General features: G+C 33.7%; 1 protein-coding gene and 1 long non-coding RNA gene across 4 annotated transcripts in view; one reads left to right on the top strand and one right to left on the bottom strand.

Annotated features, from left to right (window-relative positions):
* LOC122808795 (natural killer cells antigen CD94-like) overlaps positions 1 to 25,412 on the top strand; it is a 514,803-nt gene that overhangs the window by 429,778 nt on the left and 59,613 nt on the right. The window lies entirely within an intron of this gene.
* Positions 13,109 to 16,921, bottom strand: LOC122808796. The gene is made up of 2 exons (XR_006365833.1): positions 16,840 to 16,921; positions 13,109 to 13,142 (listed from the first exon to the last, which is right to left on the bottom strand). It is a non-coding gene; the product is annotated as an uncharacterized LOC122808796 (long non-coding RNA).

The following is a 25,412-nucleotide window of genomic DNA, read 5'->3' as shown; positions in this document are numbered from 1 at the left end:
TTGTCTTTACTGTCACAGTTTCACAGTGTCAACATTGACTTTTGTGATGGGAAACAGTGGTGCACTGTTGTATATTTTTTTTTACTTTTTGCCAATGTAGTGTAAGCACAGAGTTGGTACATATAAGGTAGGAATATGGGAGGGTGGGCAATATCTCCATGGGGGGTGCAGGTAACTTTTCTTTCTTATGTCTTTTCTAGTTAAGAAAAAAAGTTAGCAGAAGCACAAGTATCCAATAAACTTCTTCTTACGAATCTCAGAGATGTTGTAGTCATAAAATACTTCTCCGTTGGTAAGATACTTTTAATGTCAAGCAAAAATTAAAATACACGGAAGAAATAACACTCAGTAGTAGTAGAATCCAACGTTAAAAAAGGAATAAATCAAGCGCTTTCACCCGTTCCTATGACGGGCTTTCTCAAGATAAATTATGACCATTACCTTGCTTGCTTAAATACAATGCTAATGATCCAATTATACAATTAAGAACATTTTTTTGACAATCTAAATAAATCAATTATTGGATAGTATTTCCTTGGTGTTTTTTTAAAAAAGCAACTACTAAGCGTGTTCAGTTAAAATGAATTATCTTACAAGCATTATTGTAAAACATTTTTATCGTAATACATTCTGATACTCTGCTGATTGTATTTATTAAACACTGTTTTGTAGTGCATTACGCTATAATTAACTAGCTATTCCGTTCAAAACTGGGAATGTTCCTAAGCCCAATGTTCATATTGAGATGCAAATCACAACTAATGTCTTAACAAAATCTTCGCGCTGTTTCTTATAACTGGCGCGGATACATTTAACCGTATAACCATATATTAACCATTCAATAAAACTAGGTAAATTTAAACTAGCTTCTACTTCTTATTTCATTTTCTACGTATATTGTTAGCTATAAATCATTGAAAATCCAAAAGTGTGTTAAATAATTCGTTCTCTTCTGATGTTAAAAGCAATGTTTTTTGAGAAGTGATGATCGTGATATATGTTCCTACAAGCTGGAACCTTTAATGGAATGTAGTGTGTTTTTAAATGTATTATTAGTTATATGCTTAAACTTGAGTTACTAAAATTACGTCCGCTTTATCTTTATTCAAACATCCTAAATATAAATTTCATATTTTAACTTAACGATGGTTTCTCTAACATATCTCTTACTATTCAAATTTGAAAAGAAAATTTTTTGTTGTCCGGTCACTTGTTGTCCTAATCACATAAAGCTTCAGTGTTATTAATGTTGGTAGTAAGCAGCCCTAAATTTAAAAAATATATTAATACTTGTGTTAAAAAGTTGTGTTACAAAAGTTTTAATAAAAAATATTCTTTTAATAACATATAGTTTACCTGTCAATAAGCATACATATAAATTTCATTTTACTGCTTTCTTATTATGTTAACCAATTTCCAAAGGCATAAAATATATTATTATTGGTTAACATAAAAAATGAATATTTAATAAATATGTAATGTATAAAAATGATTGAATATATGTAGATATATGTAAATAAATAAATAAATAATAATATAATATATAAATACTTGAATAAATAAATTAGTATTTTAAATATTTTTAAATATTTTTAAAAATTTTGTATAACATGAAACTGTCCATATTTTTTATCCCTTATACCATTATGTCTGTGATTATCAATTCATTTAAAATATAGTTTCATTGATTTTATTGGTGCATTTTTTAATGAAATAAGTGCTATAAATTCTTGCAAGATTAAAATAAAATAAATGTGTTGATATGTTCATAATCAAACAATGTTTTTCTAAATAATATGAAGAAATATTTTGTCATAAGAAGGATCTGGTATATATAATAAATTATCATAATTTTGCCCTTCTTAACTTGAGAAGGCTTGTAATACTAATGGTCTCATTGAGCCCTGGGAATTTTGAGGCATTTAGTCTAAGTTGCCAATTCAACTCCTTGAATTCAATGGTAGCTTCCCAGTCTCCCCCTCTTGGATTAAGGGGCACTTGTTCTATAACCATGAATTTTAAAATCATATTTGGGCATACATTAAGATGTTTGACAAAGGCATTTGCTTCTTTCTTTTTCCGAATATCATACATGTGTTCATAGATTCTCTTGCGTAATGTTCTTTCAGATTTACCTATGTAAAAACCATCACATTTTTGACAAATGCCTAGGTATATAATACCTTTTGATCCACAGTTATAATAACGTGTTGATTTAACAAAAAATTTTCTTGATTTAATGTAATAACCATTACCTTCAAGAATGTGAGAACATTGTTTACAGCTATTACATTTATATGTTCCAAATCTACCACCTTTGCTTCCCTATAATCTGTAATTAACCTTCTGTGCATTGGCTTAGATTTCATTTTGGCAGAATTATATAGCAACAAATTAACCTTTATGACCCTATGAGCACTGTACATCAATGGTGGTAAAACTTGACTTGAAGTTACAGTAATTTCTTTAGGAACAGAAACAATATCTAGTATGTTCCGTCCCCTGATAGTTTTTTTTTTTACAATCTGAAGCATTTGTTGTTCCTGAATATACTCTGTGAATGATTACTTTACTAACGTTGTTGAATCAATATTATTCCAGTCTGTTTCTGGTAAATTTAATTCCCCAGCTAATATTATTCTTCCCTCCTGTGTTTCATGTAAGAAATGTATGAATTCTCCTCTTACGTCATCTGCACTTGACTTTGGTGGTCTGTACACTCCAACAATTGTTATATGTTCCAGAGTTGTCTTTACTGTCACAGTTTCACAGTGTCAACATTGACTTTTGTGATGGGAAACAGTGGTGCACTGTTGTATATTTTTTTTTACTTTTTGCCAATGTAGTGTAAGCACAGAGTTGGTACATATAAGGTAGGAATATGGGAGGGTGGGCAATATCTCCATGGGGGGTGCAGGTAACTTTTCTTTCTTATGTCTTTTCTAGTTAAGCTTTTCAACATTCAAAAAATCAGTAAATTATGACTGTCTGTAGGTCACTAGTGGAAAGGAAGCAACATCACAGCATGGTGCAAGAGACAGCAGGAAACAGTGGCAGGAGAGAAGAGAGATACCACAAAAAGAACAAGGGAGGGACAAGGAGGAAGGATACAGCACAGGAAGGTAGACAACCACCACATATAGAGAGAAGGGTAAAAAGTGGTGAAAGAATAAGTGTTTAGGTAAATAGTAGGCAGTCAGTCTGTAGACTATTACATGCCTATCCAATGGCCAGGCAGTGAACAAAGGTTAGAATCAAGCAGTGCACCTTGTGTTCATATGGTAAACATGCTAACCATAATGCCAACCCCAATCCATCCCCCACTCTACATATGTATAGGGATGCACGTTACAGATATGAGGGGTACTGGCATGGTGCACAAAGTGAAAGAAATGGATAGGTAATGTGGGGGGTGGGGAATGTTGATGATTTGAGATTCAACCACAAAAGCAAATAAGTGAAGCAAGTCAGTGAAGTGGGATGAGAAATCAATTAAACTGTTCCTGAGGTCTAGACTCAACAACATACCTTCAACCTGAGGTCTAGACTCAGCAACACACTTTCAACCTGAGTTTTAGACTCAACAACATACCTTCAACCTGAGGTCTAGACTCAACAACATACCTTCAACCTGAGGTCTAGACTCAGCAACATACCTTCAACTGTCCAGATTTTCGCAGAATGTCCAGATTTTTACATCAGAAATTTGGTCTGCTCCTCATAAAATTTGTGGTTTTCTAGCAAATCATTGGTATGATCTGAGGAACTAAATCACAAAATAATTACATATATTTGAGTTTCAGATTTCATACCCTTCAGAAAATTCATAAAAATGTAAGACCTACTATTCTATTATCTTTTTAGGTTTATAAGAGCAATATTTAAAAATTGTCCTTATTTTTGGGCCTTTGTCCCACTTTTATTTATGGCTTTGTCCAGATTTCTTGCTCTGAGGTTGGGAGGTAATACAGATGTGTCAGGGCCGTCACTGTCAGCCAGAGACATTTCAAATTGTGACATACTTGTTGCACCCCACTCCCCTATGTAGTGACCCTGGATGTGTCCAGGCAAGGCAAGGAGCAGTTATGCAGAGCAAGTGTGCAGAGTACCCCCCCCCCATCCAAGGCAGACACAAGTACTACAGTGACTTTTCATATGTCCTTGATTTTGCAGAATGTTCTGGTTTTCTGTCACATTTTTATACTGTTAATTTATGCTTCTTATTCAGAAAATGCATGTTGTTGCAGTGCCTGTTGCTCTGTGTTTAAGTAGCAATGCTTTAATGACCATCAGGTAAGCTTGTCTGAGATAGTAAGATGCAAGTAAGCTTTAATAAGCATATTGTTAAAGAATTACATAACGAGATAACATATAAGCCTTAGATATTGAAATGCATATGACAGTATTTGTAACAAAGAACATGCTTACAGTATTTTCAGAAGCTCATTACATTTGTTGGAGACTTGCAGTTATCTTTGCAGGCTTTACCCATAAACTAAACAGAATTCCAATCAATCATGTGTGGTCCATAACCTGTGCAGTATCCTTTAAGCAATTTATCTAGAGCTTGTTTCTTGTTTGCTGTTCATTTTTTACTTTGATCATGTTTTCCCCATGAAAAAGTAGATAGTTGTCAGGCTGCAGGTCATTTTTAAATAAGAAACATTTTTACAATTGGGGGTATCACAGAGATTGCTACTTTCAGCATGTTAGCTGGTACTTTTATAACACTGAATACAAATTATAATTAGAAATGCAGTGCAAGGAGAAGTGGTTTGAGTTGAGTGCTGCTTGTTTTTTTATACTTGATTCTGACTGGCATTCTAGTAATGCATTTAAAAAGTAATTTATTTTTTTCATGCCTCACAACCTTTTTGTTTCCATCTAGATATTAAGTAAGTGGTCATGTAGCTAATGCATTGAAATATTTTTTTTCTTCTCCACTTCATTTTGTCTTGATTGGACTCTCATAAAGACGGTTTGGCACCCAGGGCAGCGTATTTAATTAAAGTCCCAGTTTTTGTGGTTTTCAGCATAGCTCCTCTCCTTTCTAGTTGGGCTCACCCCTTCCCATTGAACCTACCCTTTCAGCTGTCTCCTGCAGCCCCCCTTTGATTGGAAGTCACCAGCTGCCACTGGTTGTTGCTGCTGACTTGGGTGTGAGAAAACCAAGATGGATGATACCATAAGAACTAGAGCAGTGTGCATTTTGGAAGAAGCTGATTGATAGTTTTCTGAAGGAATTGGAATTGAGGAAATTATTGTAGCAAAATTAGAAGGAGGTAGATTACCAACACAGGATTTATTGAGTTTGATGGAGCAAAGTAGAAACTATATTTATATTAGATGAAAGATGTGTTAAAAAGAGAAACGGGATAAAATTGAGTCTTTGTGGGAAATAACATTATGTGGCCTAAAAAAATGAAGTATGCTCAGGTATAGGAATTTTGATAAGGAATGGAGAAATGAAAATACTTTATGTCACGATACTAATAACAGGTAGGATGGTAATGTGTCAAATAAGAAAAGAAGAGTGATGTCTACATTTATTTACAATGCATGCATGCACAAACTTGTCAGGAGAATATGTCTGAGGTCTTAAGAATTTATATTTTGGTTTTGATGTTTATTATTATGAGAGGAGATTTGAACTGTAATTTAAAGAAGGAGAAGGGGACAATGATATAAGATGGGAATGTATTGATAGAAATTTATAAATTGCAGAGGACTACAGGAAGAAAAAAGAGAACAAACTTTTTTTTGTTGTTGTTAAAACAGAGACAGATTATGTAATATGTTCTAAAGAATTGGAAGTAATAGAAGGAGGTGGTGAAATTGTTGAGGTTTCTGACCACAGAGCTGCATGGTCAAAAACAGCTGAAAATAAAAAGAAAGGAAAGGAATATAAATGCTAACTGGTGAAGTCAGTAAAACAAAATAAATGAGTCTGGAGAGTAAGAAGATATGGGAAGAGCATATATCAATGGATGAATTTTATGAATTTTGGTCTGTATAATGGGTAGTGTTTAAAGAAAAATACAAAAATGTTTTTTACTGGTAGACTACAGAATGAAAAAGAAAACTAAACAGGAATACAAAGGAAGAGTAAAAGAACTTCAAGTATAAATTAAAGAAAAGAGAAACAGAATAACATGTATAACAAAAATCAGAGAGAATGTTAAAAATATGAAAACAGTATTACCATGGAGCTCCAACACCACTGTAATATGCTGTCACTAGTTCCGTTGTAAAGCCAAACAACTACTTGCAGAAAAAGCTCCAATATCCACTGTAAAATACTATCGCTAATTCCGAAGTAAAGCCAAACAGCTGTTTGAAGAAAAATCTTCAAATATGCGTCCTAAGCAACACGCCAGCCACGAATGTTAAAATAACTGGTTTATTGATGATAACACTCAAGAAATGCTAAATAGACTACTGCGTATTCGTACCTAATATAAAACAAGCAGAACGCTTGAAGCATAAAACAATAAAATGTGATAAAGACATCAACTGTTAAATACTGCGGAATTTGTTTGTTTCCTGTCTTTGTCTACTTCCTTTCTCCAAATATCTTCTAATGTTGGCTCCCATCTTATACACTATTCCTGTTTTTTCTCCTATTATATTCCTTACTGTCTCATCACTGGACAATATATACCAATAATGTTTTATAATTTGTATCACATCCTCTGTTCTAGGACTATATAACATAATTAGAGCTCTTTGTTTGTGTCCTTCCAAATTAACTTTTAACAGCAGTTTCCCATTAAATCCATTGACTTGGTTCACTTCATTACCTAAACCTAACAAGGGTTTGTATGTAGTACCCCATAAAACTAATACGTATGTATCCACTTCATCCAGTAATTTCTGGGGATAACCCCTTTTATAAAACATAGTGTGGATATATCCTATTTCTTCCAGTAATGTTTCATATTCAGAAGTCATTCTCATAGCCCTTATTCATTGGCCCTTATATATATTCTGCCTTAACGTCTTAGGATGACAACTTCCATATGCCAAGTAATCATTGGAAAAGGTTTCTTTTCTATAACTTTTTGACTGTAGTACACCCGTTCGTGAATAAACTAAAGTGTGAAGGTAAGCCATACCACCCATGCTATATGAATACGTAAATTTCAAATAATCACTGCTTGTATTTAGGAACTGGATAAACGCTAATAATCTTTCCTCATTGGAGTTCCATATTATATAAATATCGTCCAAGAATCTCACATAGTGGACAATATACTGAAAAAAGTTACTGGGGAAAATAATGGTTTCTTCCCAATCTAGCATGACCAGGATGGCATATATAGGAGCATATGCAGTTCCCATAGCTACCCCCCTGGTCTGCCTAAAATGTTCCCCTTCATAATATATAAAATTGTTGTCCAAAACTATGTCTAACATTTCCAAGAATAAACTAACCTCGTCCCATTCTATACCTGCATGCTTTCTAATGCTATTACCAAATGCCTCAAGAACTGTTGTTTTGGGAATACAAGAAAAAAGGTCTATGACATCAGTTGTTACAAACATGTATCCCTCATTCCATACTTGTATAGGGAAATTTCTCAAAAATTCCCAAGAATCTTTAAAAAGTTGGGAAATATTTTTATATACATGTTTCAATTTAACATTAATGTATTTGCAGAAGGGAAATGTTTTTGACTTACTACCAGAAATAATAGGTTGAAAGGGGGGATCTAATATATTTTTATGAATTTTCGGAATACCTACCATGGTAGCCAATCTAGGACACTTCACTTTCAAAAATTTATAAGTGTCTTTATCAATCCTACCATCAGACAAGAATTCTTCTATATATCTATCTATTCTCTGATATGCAATATCAATCTCATTCATCGATGTAGGTTCATAGTTCCCTGATCCATATAAGATGTTATGTATCTTGTTGATGTACTCAAAATTATCATATGGTACTACCTCTCCACCTTTATCTGATTTCATTACCCTTATGCTATCACTTTTCTGAAAATTTCTGAGTAAGACTCTTTCCTCTTGGGTCATATTACTATTGATGTGAAAATGTTTATGTTCTTTGTACATCTTATAAATGTCCCTAGACACAATTTTTTCATGTATCTCAATGATAGGGTGATATACAGGTACAAATGTTCTTGTAACCTTAAATCCAGAATCTCTTTTTTGTTCAATCTCATTTCCTGCCTTGTTATCTGTACTATTAAACATAATAGCTAAATTCATCTTCCTTGTGAATTTCTTCAATTCCACTAAACAATCTAACAAATTGAAATTGGGAGTGGGAATGAACTTCATTCCTTTCAAAAGGAGAGAAAAATATTCCTGACTAATCTTTATATTGGCATGACTGTATAAATTAGAACCATTCCAGGTGTGTATTAACCCAGTAACATTGATAGCCTTACTTTCAGGTGTATGACTATGTGTATCACCGTACTTTTCCTTCACCATCTGTGATTTTCCCAGTACCTCTGTTTGTATTTGTCTTTCTGATAAAAGTTCCTCCCTTGATACTTGTATGGTTCTCCCTGATGTGCCTGTTCCCTCCAAATATGTGAATTGTTACTTCCTCATTGGTTGTAAGCTCCATCATTACTTTGTTCTTTCCTATTGCTCACCACTGATTCCTGATAATTCTCATTCTTCCTACCCCAAAATATACTTTCCTTGTTTGTAATGTTCAACATCCCTGTTTATCTCTTTTTGCTTATTTTCACTTAAAGTGTGTATCAATTTCTCAGCTAAATAAAATTGTTTGTTGTATAGTCTTTCCCACTCTGTAAATAGTAGATCAGTAGTAATTTTCATATTAAGGTCTTCAGTTTCTTGTATAAGTCTGCCTACTTTTTCATCATTATGTTTAGTAATTAATAGCATAAATTTCATTCCACATTCATCAAAAAACTGATTGAACTCATTAATAACCTTATCATTTAACATTAAACCCATGGGTTGCTTAAAAATCCTTAACCCTTTGGAAACAATTTTCACAGATATGCATTTTTTCAGTTAAGCATTGTCTATCTTAATACTATTGATGTTTTTCAATTTTTTTCCCAACAAAAACAACATATCCTTTAATGTCCCCAATGATTCCTATCTTTTAGGGTTAGTACCAGACCGCATGTCATTAATGTCCAAGTTACAATCAATTTCCATAAACCTATTACATTTATTGTAACGAATGAACCTATAACCTCGAAAAAGGGCATAGCAAAATAAATTTAAAATGGGTGGCGAAAGCCAAACACATTCTGGCTAGGCTTATAAATGCCCTAGGGCAGATAGCCAAGTATGAACCTATGAACCTATGAACCTAAGTACCATTCTTATGTCCAACATTACTGGTTAAATGCGATTGATGATTGGTTGTCGATACAGTACCTTTTTTAATATATTCCTGTTTTCCTGCTACATTAGAATATGTCTTAATAGGAATAGTCTTCTTTGGTTTTGTACCCACCCGCTTGGATTCTTCTTCTACATCATAAATAGAAAAATCAAATGTAAAATTGGAGCCATTGTGATTGCTACAATGTAGAGGCTCCATTATGTTGAAAACATGATCAGTATCTATTGGACAGTCTTTGTCCGTATTTCCTTGCCCATTAACAATAGGAAAATTGTCCAATAGTGAATTGATACTCTCTTCAGTCCTTTGTATTTTCTGGGTAGCCTTAGGTAATTTATTGGAAAAAACATAAAGTCGTTCATCTTTCTGTGTGTTAGTCACTGTTTGCTGCTGTTCCTGCAAACCAATAGCATTCAAGCTACTGGCTGACGCCTTTTCATTCATTTTAACAGTGTTGTCAATACTTGTCTGCAAGAATTCCATAAGTTTCGCCATATCCCCTTTTAATCTCATCATCTCCTCTTTCAGGAACTGGATATCTTTCTTCTGATCCTCTACCAAATCGGGTGTTTTGTCACCGGTATTCTCCATTGTCAAAAACAACTTAGTAATAGTCTCCAAAGAAAAAACTTGAAAACAGTATTACCATGGAGTTCCAATAAGTGCTCCAACAACACTGTAAGATGCTGTCACTAGTTCCGTTATAAAGCCAAACAACTCCTTGCAGAAAAAGCTCCAATATCCACTGTAAAATACTATCGCTAATTCCGAAGTAAAGCCAAACAGCTGTTTGCAGAAATATCTTCAAATATGCGTCCTAAGCAACACGCCAGCCACAAATGTTAAAACAACTGGTTTATTGACGATAACACTCAAGAAATGCTAAATAGACTACTGCGTATTCGTACCTAATATAAAACAAGCAGAACGCTTGAAGCGTAATACAATAAAATGCGTGAAAGACGTTAACTGTTAAATACTGCAGACTTTGTTTGTTTCCTCTCTTTGTCTACTTCCTTTCTCCAAATATCTTTTAATGTTGGCTCCCATCTTATACACTGTTCCTGTTTTTTCTCCTATTATATTCCTTACTGTCTCATCACTGGACAATATATACCAATAATGCTTTATAATTTGTATCACATCCTCTGTTCTAGGACTATATAACATAATTAGAGTTCTTTGTTTGTGTCCTTCCAAATTACCTTTTACCAGCAGTTTCCCATTAAATCCATTGAATTGGTTCACTTCATTACCTAAACCTAACAAGGGTTTGTATGTAGTACCCCATAAACCTAATATGTATGTATCCACTTCATCTAATAATTTCTGGGGATAACCCCTTTCATAAAACATAGAGTGGATATATCCTATTTCTTCCAGTAATGTTTCGTACTCAGAAGTCATTCTCATAGCCCTTATACATTGGCCCTTATATATATTCTGCTTTAACTTCTTAGGATGACAACTTCCATATGCCAAGTAATCATTGGAAAAGGTTTCTTTTCTATACATTTTTGACTGTAGTACACCCTTTCATGAATAAACTAAAGTGTCAAGGTAAGCCATACCACCCTTGTTATATGAATACATAAATTTCAAATAATCACTGCTTGTATTTAGGAACTGGATAAACTCTAATAATCTTTCCTCACTGGAGTTCCATATAATATAAATATCATCCAAGAATCTCACATAGTGGACAATATACTGAAAAAAGTTACTGGGGAAAATAACAGTTTCTTCCCAGTCTAGCATGACCAGGTTGGCATATATAGGAGCACATGCAGCTCCCATAGCTACCTCCCTGGTCTGCCTGAAATGTTCCCCTTCATAATATATAAAATTGTTGTCCAAAACTATGTCTAACATTTCCAAGAATAAACTAACCTCATCCCATTCTATACCTGCATGCTTTCTAATGCTATTACCAAATGCCTCAAGAACTGTTGTTTTGGGAATACAAGAAAAAAGGTCTATGACATCAGTTGTTACAAACATGTATCCCTCATTCCATACTTGTATAGGGAAATTTCTCAAAAATTCCCAAGAATCTTTAAAAAGTTGAGAAATATTTTTATATACATGTTTCAATTTAACATTAATGTATTTGCCCAAGGGAAATGTTTTTGACTTACTACCAGAAATAATAGGTTGAAAGGGGGGATCTAATATATTTTTGTGAATTTTCGGAATACCTACCATGGTAGCCAATCTAGGAAACTTCACTTTCAAAAATTTATAAGTGTATTTATCAATCCTACCATCAGACAAGAATTCTTCTATATATCTATCTATTCTCTGATATGCAATATCGATCTCATTCATCGATGTAGGTTCATAGTTCCCTGATCCATATAAGATGTTATGTATCTTGTTGATGTACTCAAAATTATCATATGGTACTACCTCTCCACCTTTATCTGGTTTCATTACCCTTATATAATCACTTTTCTGAAAATTTCTGAGTAAGTCTCTTTCCTCTTGGGTCATATTACTATTGATGTGAAAATGTTTATGTTCTTTGTACATCTAATAAATGTCCCTAGACAAAATTTTTTCATGTATCTCAATGATAGGGTGATGTACAGGTTCAAATGTTCTTGGAACCTTAAATCCAGAATCTCTTTTTTGTTCAATCTCAATTCCTCCCTTGTTATCTGTATTATTAAACATAATAGCTAAATTCATCTTCCTTGTGAATATCTTCAGTTCCACTAAACAATCTAACAAATTGAAATTGGCAGTGGGAATGAACTTCATTCCTTTCAAAAGGAGAGAAAAATTTTCCTGACTAATCTTTATATTGGCATGATTGTATATATTAGAACCATTCCAGGTGTGTATTAACCCAGTAACATTGATAGCCTTACTTTCAGGTGTATGACTATGTGTATCACCGTACTTTTCCTTCACCATCTGTGATTTTCCCAGTACCTCTGTTTGTATTTGTCTTTCTGATAAAAGTTCCTCCCTTGATACTTGTATGGTTCTCCCTGATGTGCCTGTTCCCTCCAAAAATGTGAATTGTTACTTCCTCGTTGGTTGTAAGCTCCATCATTACTTTGTTCTTTCCTATTGCTCACCACTGATTCCTGATAATTCTCATTCTTCCTACCCCAAAAATATACTTTCCCTTGTTTGTAATGTTCAACATCCCTGTTTATCTCTTTTTGCTTATTTTCACTTAAAGTGTGTATCAATTTCTCAGCTAAATAAAATTGTTTGTTGTATATTCTTTCCCACTCTGTAAATAGTAGATCAGTAGTAATTTTCATATTAAGGTCTTCAGTTTCTTGTATAAGTCTACCTACTTTTTCATCATTATGTTTAGTAATTAATAGCATAAATTTCATTCCACATTCATCAAAAAACTGATTGAACTCATTAATAACCTTATCATTTAACATTAAACCCATGGGTTGCTTAAAAAACCTTAACCCTTTGGGAACAATTTTCACAGATATGCATTTTTGCAGTTAAGCATTGTCTATCTTAATACTATTGATGTTTTTCAATTTTTTTCCCAACAAAAACAATATATCCTTTAATGTCCCCAATGATTCATATCTGTTAGGGTTAGTACCAGACCGCATGTCATTAATGTCCAAGTTACAATCAATTTCCAAAAACCTATTAAATTTATTGTAACAAATGAACCTATAACCTCGAAGAAGGGCATAGCAAAATAAATTTAAAATGGGTGGCGAAAGCCAAACACATTCTGGCTAGGCTTATAAATGCCCTAGGGCAGATAGCCTAGTATGAACCTATGAACCTAAGTACCATTCTTATGTCTAACATTACTGGTTAAATGCAATTGATGATTGGTTGTTGATACAGTACCTTTTTTAATATATTCCTGTTTTTCTGCTACATTAGAATATGTCTTAATAGGAATAGTCTTCTTTGGTTTTGTACCCACCCGCTTGGATTCTTCTTCTACATCATAAATAGAAAAATCAAATGTAAATTTGGAGCCATTGTGATTGCTACTATGTAGAGGCTCCATTATGTTGAAAACATGATCAGTATCTATTGGACAGTCTTTGTCCATATTTCCTTGCCCATTAACAATAGGAAAATTGTCCAATAGTGAATCAATACTCTCTTCAGTCCTTTGTATTTTCTGGGTAGCCTTAGGTAATTTATTGGAAAAAACATAAAGTCGTTCATCTTTCTGTGTGTTAGTCACTGTTTGCTGCTGTTCCTGCAAACCAATAGCATTCAAGCTACTGGCTGACGCCTTTTCATTCATTTTAACAGTGTTGTCAATACTTGTCTGCAAGAATTCCATAAGTTTCGCCATATCCCCTTTTAATCTCATCATCTCCTCTTTCAGGAACTGGATATCTTTCGTCTGATCCTCTACCAAATTGGGTGTTTTGTCACTGGTATTCTCCATGGTCAAAAACAACTTAGTAATAGTCTCCAAAGAAAAAACTTGAAAACAGTATTACCATGGAGTTCCAATAAGTGCTCCAACAACACTGTAAGATGCTGTCACTAGTTCCGTTGTAAAGCCAAACAACTCCTTGCGTAAAAAGCTCCAATATCCACTGTAAAATACTATAGCTAATTCCGAAGTAAAGCCAAACAGCTGTTTGCAGAAAAATCTTCAAATATGCGCCCTAAGCAACACGCCAGCCACGAATGTTAAAATAACTGGTTTATTGACGATAACACTCAAGAAATGCTAAATAGACTACTGCATATTCGTACCTAATATAAAAGAAGCAGAACGCTTGAAGCATAATACAATAAAATGTGATAAAGACATTAACTCTTAAATACTGCGGAATTTGTTTGTTTCCTGTCTTTGTCTACTTGCTTTCTCCAAATATCTTCTAATGTTGGCTCCCATCTTTTACACTATTCCTGTTTTTTCTCCTATTATATTCCTTACTGTCTCATCACTGGACAATATATACCAATAATGTTTTATAATTTGTATCACATCCTCTGTTCTAGGACTATATAACATAATTAGAGCTCTTTGTTTGTGTCCTTCCAAATTAACTTTTAACAACAGTTTCCCATTAAATTCATTGACTTGGTTCACTTCATTACCTAAACCTAACAACGGTTTGTATGTAGTACCCCATAAAACTAATACGTATGTATCCACTTCATCCAATAATTTCTGGGGATAACCCCTTTTATAAAACATAGTGTGGATATATCCTATTTCTTCCAGTAATGTTTCATATTCAGAAGTCATTCTCATAGCCCTTATACATTGGCCCTTATATATATTCTGCTTTAACGTCTTAGGATGACAACTTCCATATGCCAAGTAATCATTGGAAAAGGTTTCTTTTCTATAAATTTTTGACTGTAGTACACCCTTTCGTGAATAAACTAAAGTGTGAAGGTAAGCCATACCACCCATGTTATATGAATACATAAATTTCAAATAATCACTGCTTGTATTTAGGAACTGGATAAACGCTAATAATCTTTCCTCACTGGAGTTCCATATTATATAAATATCGTCCAAGAATCTCACATAGTGGACAATATACTGAAAAAAGTTACTGGGGAAAATAACGGTTTCTTCCCAGTCTAGCATGACCAGGTTGGCATATATAGGAGCACATGCGGCTCCCATAGCTACCTCCCTGGTCTGCCTGAAATGTTCCCCTTCATAATATATAAAATTGTTGTCCAAAACTATGTCTAACATTTCCAAGAATAAACTAACTTTGTCCCATTCTATACCTGCATGCTTTCTAATGCTATTACCAAATGCCTCAAGAACTGTTGTTTTGGGAATACAAGAAAAAAGGTCTATGACATCAGTTGTTACAAACATGTATCCCTCATTCCATACTTGTATAGGGAAATTTCTCAAAAATTACCAAGAATCTTTAAAAAGTTTGGAAATATTTTTATATACATGTTTCAATTTAACATTAATGTATTTGCCCAAGGGAAATGTTTTTGACTTACTACCAGAAATAATAGGTTGAAAGGGGGGATCTAATATATTTTTATGAATTTTCGGAATACCTACCATGGTAGCCAATCTAGGACACTTCACTTTCAAAAATTTATAAGTGTCTTTATCAATCCTACCATCAGACAAGAATTCTTCTATATATCTATCTATTCTCTGATATGCAATATCGATCTCATTCATAGATGTAGGTTCATAGTTCCCTAATCCATATAAGATGTTATGTATCTTGTTGATGTACTCAAAATTATCATATGGTACTACATCTCCACCTTTATCTGGTTTCATTACCCTTATGTTATCACTTTTCTGAAAATTTCTGAGTAAGTCTCTTTCATCTTGGGTCATATTACTATTGATGTGAAAATGTTTATGTTCTTTGTACATCTTATAAATGTCCCTAGACACAATTTTTTCATGTATCTCAATGATAGGGTGAAGTACAGGTACAAATGTTCTTGGAACCTTAAATCCAGAATCTCTTTTTTGTTCAATCTCATTTCCTGCCTTGTTATCTGTATTATTAAACATAATAGCTAAATTCATCTTCCTTGTGAATTTCTTCAGTTCCACTAAACAATCTAACAAATTGAAATTGGGAGTGGGAATGAACTTCATTCCTTTCAAAAGGAGAGAAAAATGTTCCAGACTAATCTTTATATTGGCATGATTGTATATATTAGAACCATTCCAGGTGTGTATTAACCCAGTAACATTGATAGCCTTACTTTCAGGTGTATGACTATGTGTATCACCGTACTTTTCCTTCACCATCTGTGATTTTCCCAGTACCTCTGTTCATATTTGTCTTTCTGATAAAAGTTCCTCCCTTGATACTTGTATGGTTCTCCCTGATGTGCCTGTTCCCTCCAAAAATGTGAATTGTTACTTCCTCGTTGGTTGTAAGCTCCATCATTACTTTGTTCTTTCCTATTGCTCACCACTGATTCCTGATAATTCTCATTCTTCCTACCCCAAAAATATACTTTCCCTTGTTTGTAATGTTCAACATCCCTGTTTATCTCTTTTTGCTTATTTTCACTTAAAGTGTGTATCAATTTCTCAGCTAAATAAAATTGTTTGTTGTATATTCTTTCCCACTCTGTAAATAGTAGATCAGTAGTAATTTTCATATTAAGGTCTTCAGTTTCTTGTATAAGTCTACCTACTTTTTCATCATTATGTTTAGTAATTAATAGCATAAATTTCATTCCACATTCATCAAAAAACTGATTAAACTCATTAATAACCTTATCATTTAACATTAAACCCATGGGTTGCTTAAAAAACCTTAACCCTTTGGGAACAATTTTCACAGATATGCATTTTTGCAGTTAAGCATTGTCTATCTTAATACTATTGATGTTTTTCAATTTTTTTTCCCAACAAAAACAACATATCCTTTAATGTCCCCAATGATTTATATCTGTTAGGGTTAGTACCAGACTGCATGTCATTAATGTCCAAGTTACAATCAATTTCCATAAACCTATTAAATTTATTGTAACGAATGAACCTATAACCTCGAAAAAGGCCATAGCAAAATAAATTTAAAATGGGTGGCGAAAGCCAAACACATTCTGGCTAGGCTTATAAATGCCCTAGGGCAGAGAGCCAAGTATGAACCTATGAACTTATGAACCTAAGTACCATTCTTATGTCCAACATTACTGGTTAAATGCGATTGAAGATTGGTTGTCGATACAGTACCTTTTTTAATATATTCCTGTTTTCCTGCTACATTAGAATATGTCTTAATAGGAATAGTCTTCTTTGGTTTTGTACCCACCCGCTTGGATTCTTCTTCTACATCATAAATAGAAAAATCAAATGTAAAATTGGAGCCATTGTGATTGCTACTTTGTAGAGGCTCCATTATGTTGAAAACATGATCAGTATCTATTGGACATTCTTTGTCCGTATTTCCTTGCCCATTAACAATAGGAAAATTGTCCAATAGTGAATCAATACTCTCTTCAGTCCTTTGTATTTTCTGGGTAGCCTTAGGTAATTTATTGGAAAAAAACATAAAGTCGTTCATCTTTCTGTGTGTTAGTCACTGTTTGCTGCTGTTCCTGCAAACCAATAGCAATCAAGCTACTGGCTGACGCCTTTTCATTCATTTTAACAGTGTTGTCAATACTTGTCTGCAAGAATTCCATAAGTTTCGCCATATCCCCTTTTAATCTCATCATCTCCTCTTTCAGGAACTGGATATCTTTCGTCTGATCCTCTACCAAATCGGGTGTTTTGTCAACGGTATTCTCCATGGTCAAAAACAACTTAGTAATAGTCTCCAAAGAAAAAACTTGAAAACAGTATTACCATGGAGTTCCAATAAGTGCTCCAACAACACTGTAAGATGCTTAAACTTGTTCCATTGTAAAGCCAAACAACTCCTTGCGGAAAAAGCTCCAATATCCACTGTAAAATACTATCGCTAATTCCGAAGTAAAGCCAAACAGCTGTTTGCAGAAATATCTTCAAATATGCGTCTTAAGCAACATGCCAGCCACAAATGTTAAAATAACTGGTTTATTGACGATAACACTAAAGAAATGCTAAACAGACTACTGCGTATTCGTACCTAATATAAAACAAGCAGAACGCTTGAAGCGTAATACAATAAAATGCGATAAAGACGTTAACTGTTAAATACTGCAGACTTTGTTTGTTTCCTCTCTTTGTCTACTTCCTTTCTCCAAATATCTTTTAATGTTGGCTCCCATCTTATACACTTTTCCTGGTTTTTCTCCTATTATATTCCTTACTGTCTCATCACTGGACAATATACACCAATAATGTTTTATAATTTGTATCACATCCTCTGTTCTAGGACTATATTTCATAATTAGAGTTCTTTGTTTGTGTCCTTCCAAATTACCTTTTACCAGCAGTTTCCCATTAAATCCATTGACTTGGTTCACTTCATTACCTAAACCTAACAAGGGTTTGTATGTAGTACCCCATAAACCTAATATGTATGTATCCACTTCATCTAATAATTTCTGGGGAAAACCCCTTTCATAAAACATAGTGTGGATATATCCTATTTCTTCCAGTAATGTTTCGTACTCAGAAGTCATTCTCATAGCCCTTATACATTGGCCCTTATATATATTCTGCTTTAACTTCTTAGGATGACAACTTCCATATGCCAAGTAATCATTGGAAAATGTTTCTTTTCTATACATTTTTGACTGTAGTACACCCTTTCGTGAATAAACTAAAGTGTCAAGGTAAGCCATACCACCCTTGTTATATGAATACGTAAATTTCAAATAATCACTGCTTGTATTTAGGAATTGGATAAACTCTAATAATCTTTCCTCACTGGAGTTCCATATAATATAAATATCATCCAAGAATCTCACATAGTGGACAATATACTGAAAAAAGTTACTGGGGAAAATAACGGTTTCTTCCCAGTCTAGCATGACCAGGTTGGCATATATAGGAGCACATGCGGCTCCCATAGCTACCTCCCTGGTCTGCCTGAAATGTTCCCCTTCATAATATATAAAAATGTTGTCCAAAACTATGTCTAACATTTCCAAGAATAAACTAACCTCATCCCATTCTATACCTGCATGCTTTCTAATTCTATTACCAAATGCCTCAAGAACTGTTGTTTTGGGAATACAAGAAAAAAGGTCTATGACATCAGTTGTTACAAACATGTATCCCTCATTCCATACTTGTATAGGGAAATTTCTCAAAAATTCCCAAGAATCTTTAAAAAGTTGAGAAATATTTTTATATACATGTTTCAATTTAACATTAATGTATTTGCCCAAGGGAAATGTTTTTGACTTACTACCAGAAATAATAGGTTGAAAGGGGGGATCTAATATATTTTTATGAATTTTCGGAATACCTACCATGGTAGCCAATCTAGGACACTTCACTTTCAAAAATTTATAAGTGTCTTTATCAATCCTACCATCAGACAAAAATTCTTCTATATATCTATCTATTCTCTGATATGCAATATCGATCTCATTCATCGATGTAGGTTCATAGTTCCCTGATCCATATAAGATGTTATGTATCTTGTAGATGTACTCAAAATTATCATATGGTACTACCTCTCCACCTTTATCTGGTTTCATTACCCTTATATAATCACTTTTCTGAAAATTTCTGAGTAAGTCTCTTTCCTCTTGGTTCATATTACTATTGATGTGAAAATGTTTATGTTCTTTGTACATCTTATAAATGTCCCTAGACACAATTTTTTCATGTATCTCAATGATAGGGTGATGTACAGGTACAAATGTTCTTGGAACCTTAAATCCAGAATCTCTTTTTTGTTCAATATCATTTCCTGCCTTGTTATCTGTATTATTAAACATAATAGCTAAATTCATCTTCCTTGTGAATTTCTTCAGTTCCACTAAACAATCTAACAAATTGAAATTGGGAGTAGGAATGAACTTCATTCCTTTCAAAAGGAGAGAAAAATGTTCCTGACTAATCTTTATATTGGCATGATTGTATATATTAGAACCATTCCAGGTGTGTATTAACCCAGTAACATTGATAGCCTTACTTTCAGGTGTATGACTATATGTATCACCGTACTGTTCCTTCACCATCTGTGATTTTCCCAGTACCTCTATTTGTATTTGTCTTTCTGATAAAAGTTCCTCCCTTGATACTTGAATGGTTCTCCCTGATGTGCCTGTTCCCTCCAAAAATGTGAATTGTTACTTCCTCGTTGGTTGTAAGCTCCATCATTACTTTGTTCTTTCCTATTGCTCACCACTGATTCCTGATAATTCTCATTCTTCCTACTCCAAAAATATACTTTCTCTTGTTTGTAATGTTCAACATCCCTGTTTATCTCTTTTTGCTTATTTTCACTTAAAGTGTGTATCAATTTCTAAGCTAAATAAAATTGTTTGTTGTATATTCTTTCCCACTCTGTAAATAGTAGATCAGTAGTAATTTTCATATTAAGGTCTTCAGTTTCTTGTATAAGTCTACCTACTTTTTCATCATTATGTTTAGTAATAAATAGCATAAATTTCATTCCACATTCATCAAAAAACTGATTGAACTCATTAATAACCTTATCATTTAACATTAAACCCATGGGTTGCTTAAAAAACCTTAACTCTTTGGGAACAATTTTCACAGATATGCATTTTTGCAGTTAAGCATTGTCTATCTCAATACTATTGATGTTTTTCAATTTTTTTTCCAAACAAAAACAACATATCCTTTAATGTCCCCAATGATTCATATCTGTTAGGGTTAGTACCAGACCGCATGTCATTAATGTCCAAGTTACAATCAATTTCCAAAAACCTATTAAATTTATTGTAACGAATGAACCTATAACCTCGAAAAAGGGCATAGCAAAATAAATTTAAAATGGGTGGCGAAAGCCAAACACATTCTGGCTAGGCTTATAAATGCCCTAGGGCAGATAGCCTAGTATGAACCTATGAACCTATGAACCTAAGTACCATTCTTATGTCCAACATTACTGGTTAAATGCGATTGATGATTGGTTGTCGATACAGTACCTTTTTTAATATATTCCTGTTTTCCTGCTACATTAGAATATGTCTTAATAGGAATCGTCTTCTTTGGTTTTGTACCCACCCGCTTGGATTCTTCTTCTACATCATAAATAGAAAAATCAAATGTAAAATTGGAGCCATTGTGATTGCTACTATGTAGAGGCTCCATTATGTTGAAAACATGATCAGTATCTATTGGACAGTCTTTGTCCGTATTTCCTTGCCCATTAACAATAGGAAAATTGTCCAATAGTGAATCAATACTCTCTTCAGTCCTTTGTATTTTCTGGGTAGCCTTAGGTAATTTATTGGAAAAAACATAAAGTCGTTCATCTTTCTGTGTGTTAGTCACTGTTTGCTGCGGTTCCTGCAAACCAATAGCATTCAAGCTACTGGCTGACGCCTTTTCATTCATTTTAACAGTGTTGTCAATACTTGTCTGCAAGAATTCCATAAGTTTCGCCATATCCCCTTTTAATCTCATCATCTCCTCGTTCAGGAACTGGATATCTTTCGTCTGATCCTCTACCAAATCGGGTGTTTTGTCACCGGTATTCTCCATGGTCAAAAACAACTTAGTAATAGTCTCCAAAGAAAAAACTTGAAAACAGTATTACCATGGAGTTCCAATAAGTGCTCCAACAACACTGTAATATGCTGTCACTAGTTTCGTTGTAAAGCCAAACAACTCCTTCCAGAAAAAGCGCCAATATCCACTGTAAAATACCATCGCTAATTCCGAAGTAAAGCCAAACAGCTGTTTGCAGAAATATCTTCAAATATGCGTCCTAAGCAACACGCCAGCCACAAATGTTAAAATAACTGGTTTATTGATGATAACACTCAAGAAATGCTAAATAGACTACTGCGTATTCGTACCTAATATAAAACAAGCAGAACGCTTGAAGCGTAATACAATAAAATGAGATATAGACGTTAACTGTTAAATACTGCAGACTTTGTTTGTTTCCTCTCTTTGTCTACTTCCTTTCTCCAAATATCTTTTAATGTTGGCTCCCATCTTATACACTGTTCCTGGTTTTTCTCCTATTATATTCCTTACTGTCTCATCACTGGACAATATACACCAATAATGTTTTATAATTTGTATCACATCCTCTGTTCTAGGACTATATAACATAATTAGAGTTCTTTGTTTGTGTCCTTCCAAATTACCTTTTACCAGCAGTTTCCCATTAAATCCATTGACTTGGTTCACTTCATTACCTAAACCTAACAAGGGTTTGTATGTAGTACCCCATAAACCTAATATGTATGTATCCACTTCATCTAATAGATTCTGGGGATAACCCCTTTCATAAAACATAGTGTGGATATATCCTATTTCTTCCAGTAATGTTTCGTACTCAGAAGTCATTCTCATAGTCCTTATACATTGGCCCTTATATATATTCTGCTTTAACTTCTTCGGATGACAACTTCCATATGCCAAGTAATCATTGGAAAAGGTTTCTTTTCTATACATTTTTGACTGTAGTACACCCTTTCGTGAATAAACTAAAGTGTCAAGGTAAGCCATACCACCCTTGTTATATGAATACGTAAATTTCAAATAATCACTGCTTGTATTTAGGAACTGGATAAACTCTAATAATCTTTCCTCACTGGAGTTCCATATAATATAAATATCATCCAAAAATCTCACATAGTGGACAATATACTGAAAAAAGTTACTGGGGAAAATAACGGTTTCTTCCCAGTCTAGCATGACCGGGTTGGCATATATAGGAGCACATGCAGCTCCCATAGCTACCTCCCTGGTCTGCCTGAAATGTTCCCCTTCATAATATATAAAATTGCTGTCCAAAACTATGTCTAACATTTCCAAGAATAAACTAACCTCATCCCATTCTATACCTGCATGCTTTCTAATGCTATTACCAAATGCCTCAAGAACTGTTGTTTTGGGAATACAAGAAAAAAGGTCTATGACATCAGTTGTTACAAACATGTATCCCTCATTCCATACTTGTATAGGGAAATTTCTCAAAAATTCCCAAGAATCTTTAAAAAAGTTGGGAAATATTTTTATATACATGTTTCAATTTAACATTAATGTATTTGCCCAAGGGAAATGTTTTTGACTTACTACCAGAAATAATAGGTTGAAAGGGGGGATCTAATATATTTTTATGAATTTTCGGAATACCTACCATGGTAGCCAATCTAGGACACTTCACTTTCAAAAATTTATAAGTGTCTTTATCAATCCTACCATCAGACAAGAATTCTTCTATATATCTATCTATTCTCTGATATGCAATATCGATCTCATTCATCGATGTAGGTTCATGGTTCTTTGATCCATATAAGATGTTATGTATCTTGTTGATGTACTCAAAATTATCATATGGTACTACCTCTCCACCTTTATCTGGTTTCATTACCCTTATGCTATCACTTTTCTGAAAATTTCTGAGTAAGTCTCTTTCCTCTTGGGTCATATTACTATTGATGTGAAAAGGTTTATGTTCTTTGTACATCTTATAAATGTCCCTAGACACAATTTTTTCATGTATCTCAATGATAGGTTGATGTACAGGTACAAATGTTCTCGGAACCTTAAATCCAGAATCTCTTTTTTGTTCAATCTCATTTCCTCCCTTGTTATCTGTATTATTAAACATAATAGCTAAATTCATCTTCCTTGTGAATTTCTTCAGTTCCACTAAACAATCTAACAAATTGAAATTGGGAGTGGGAATGAACTTCATTCCTTTCAAAAGGAGAGAAAAATGTTCCTGACTAATCTTTATATTGGCATGATTGTATATAATAGAACCATTCCAGGTGTGTATTAACCCAGTAACATTGATAGCCTTACTTTCAGGTGTATGACTATGTGTATCACCGTACTTTTCCTTCACCATCTGTGATTTTCCCAGTACCTCTGTTTGTATTTGTCTTTCTGATAAAAGTTCCTCCTTGATACTTGTATGGTTCTCCTGATGTGCCTGTTCCTCCAAAAATGTGAATTGTTACTTCCTCGTTGGTTGTAAGCTCCATCATTACTTTGTTCTTTCCTATTGCTCACCACTGATTCCTGATAATTCTCATTCTTCCTACCCCAAAAATATACTTTCCCTTGTTTGTAATGTTCAACATCCCTGTTTATCTCTTTTTGCTTATTTTCACTTAAAGTGTGTATCAATTTCTCAGCTAAATAAAATTGTTTGTTGTATATTCTTTCCCACTCTGTAAATAGTAGATCAGTAGTAATTTTCATATTAAGGTCTTCAGTTTCTTGTATAAGTCTACCTACTTTTTCATCATTATGTTTAGTAATTAATAGCATAAATTTCATTCCACATTCATCAAAAAACTGATTGAACTCATTAATAACCTTATCATTTAACATTAAACCCATGGGTTGCTTAAAAAACCTTAATCCTTTGGGAACAATTTTCACAGATATGCATTTTTGCAGTTAAGCATTGTCTATCTTAATACTATTGATGTTTTTCAATTTTTTTTCCCAATAAAAACAACATATCCTTTAATGTCCCCAATGATTCATATCTGTTAGGGTTAGTACCAGACCGCATATCATTAATGTCCAAGTTACAATCAATTTCCATAAACCTATTAAATTTATTGTAACGAATGAACCTATAACCTCGAAAAAGGGCATAGCAAAATAAATTTAAAATGGGTAGCAAAAGCCAAACACATTCTGGCTAGGCTTATAAATGCCCTAGGGCAGATAGCCTAGTATGAACCTATGAACCTATGAACCTAAGTACCATTCTTATGTCCAACATTACTGGTTAAATGCGATTGATGATTGGTTGTCGATACAGTACCTTTTTTAATATATTCCTGTTTTCCTGCTACATTAGAATATGTTTTAATAGGAATAGTCTTCTTTGGTTTTGTACCCACCCGCTTGGATTCTTCTTCTACATCATAAATAGAAAAATCAAATGTAAAATTGGAGCCATTGTGATTGCTACTATGTAGAGGCTCCGTTATGTTGAAAACATGATCAGTATCTATTGGACAGTCTTTGTCCGTATTTCCTTGCCCATTAACAATAGGAAAATTGTCCAATAGTGAATCAATACTCTCTTCAGTCCTTTGTATTTTCTGGGTAGCCTTAGGTAATTTATTGGAAAAAAACATAAAGTCGCTCATCTTTCTGTGTGTTAGTCACTGTTTGCTGTTGTTCCTGCAAACCAATAGCATTCAAGCTACTGGCTGATGTCTTTTCATTCATTTTAACAGTGTTGTCAATACTTGTCTGCAAGAGTTCCATAAGTTTCGCCATATCCCCTTTTAATCTCATCATCTCCTCTTTGAGGAACTGGATATCTTTCGTCTGATCCTCTACCAAATTGGGTGTTTTGTCACCAGTATTCTCCATGGTCAAAAACAACTTAGTAATAGTCTCCAAAGAAACAACTTGAAAACAGTATTACCACGGAGTTCCAATAAGTGCTCCAACACCACTGTGATATGCTGTCACTAGTTCTGTTGTAAAGCCAAACAACTACTTGCAGAAAAAGCTCAGAAATTTGCAAAAAAGTGATAGTATAAG

Source organism: Protopterus annectens, chromosome 8.part0 (genome assembly GCF_019279795.1).
Source record: "Protopterus annectens isolate FY-2018-M chromosome 8.part0, PAN1.0, whole genome shotgun sequence".
Taxonomy (NCBI): Eukaryota; Metazoa; Chordata; order Ceratodontiformes; family Protopteridae; genus Protopterus; species Protopterus annectens.
This window is presented reverse-complemented; position numbering and strand designations above follow the sequence as displayed.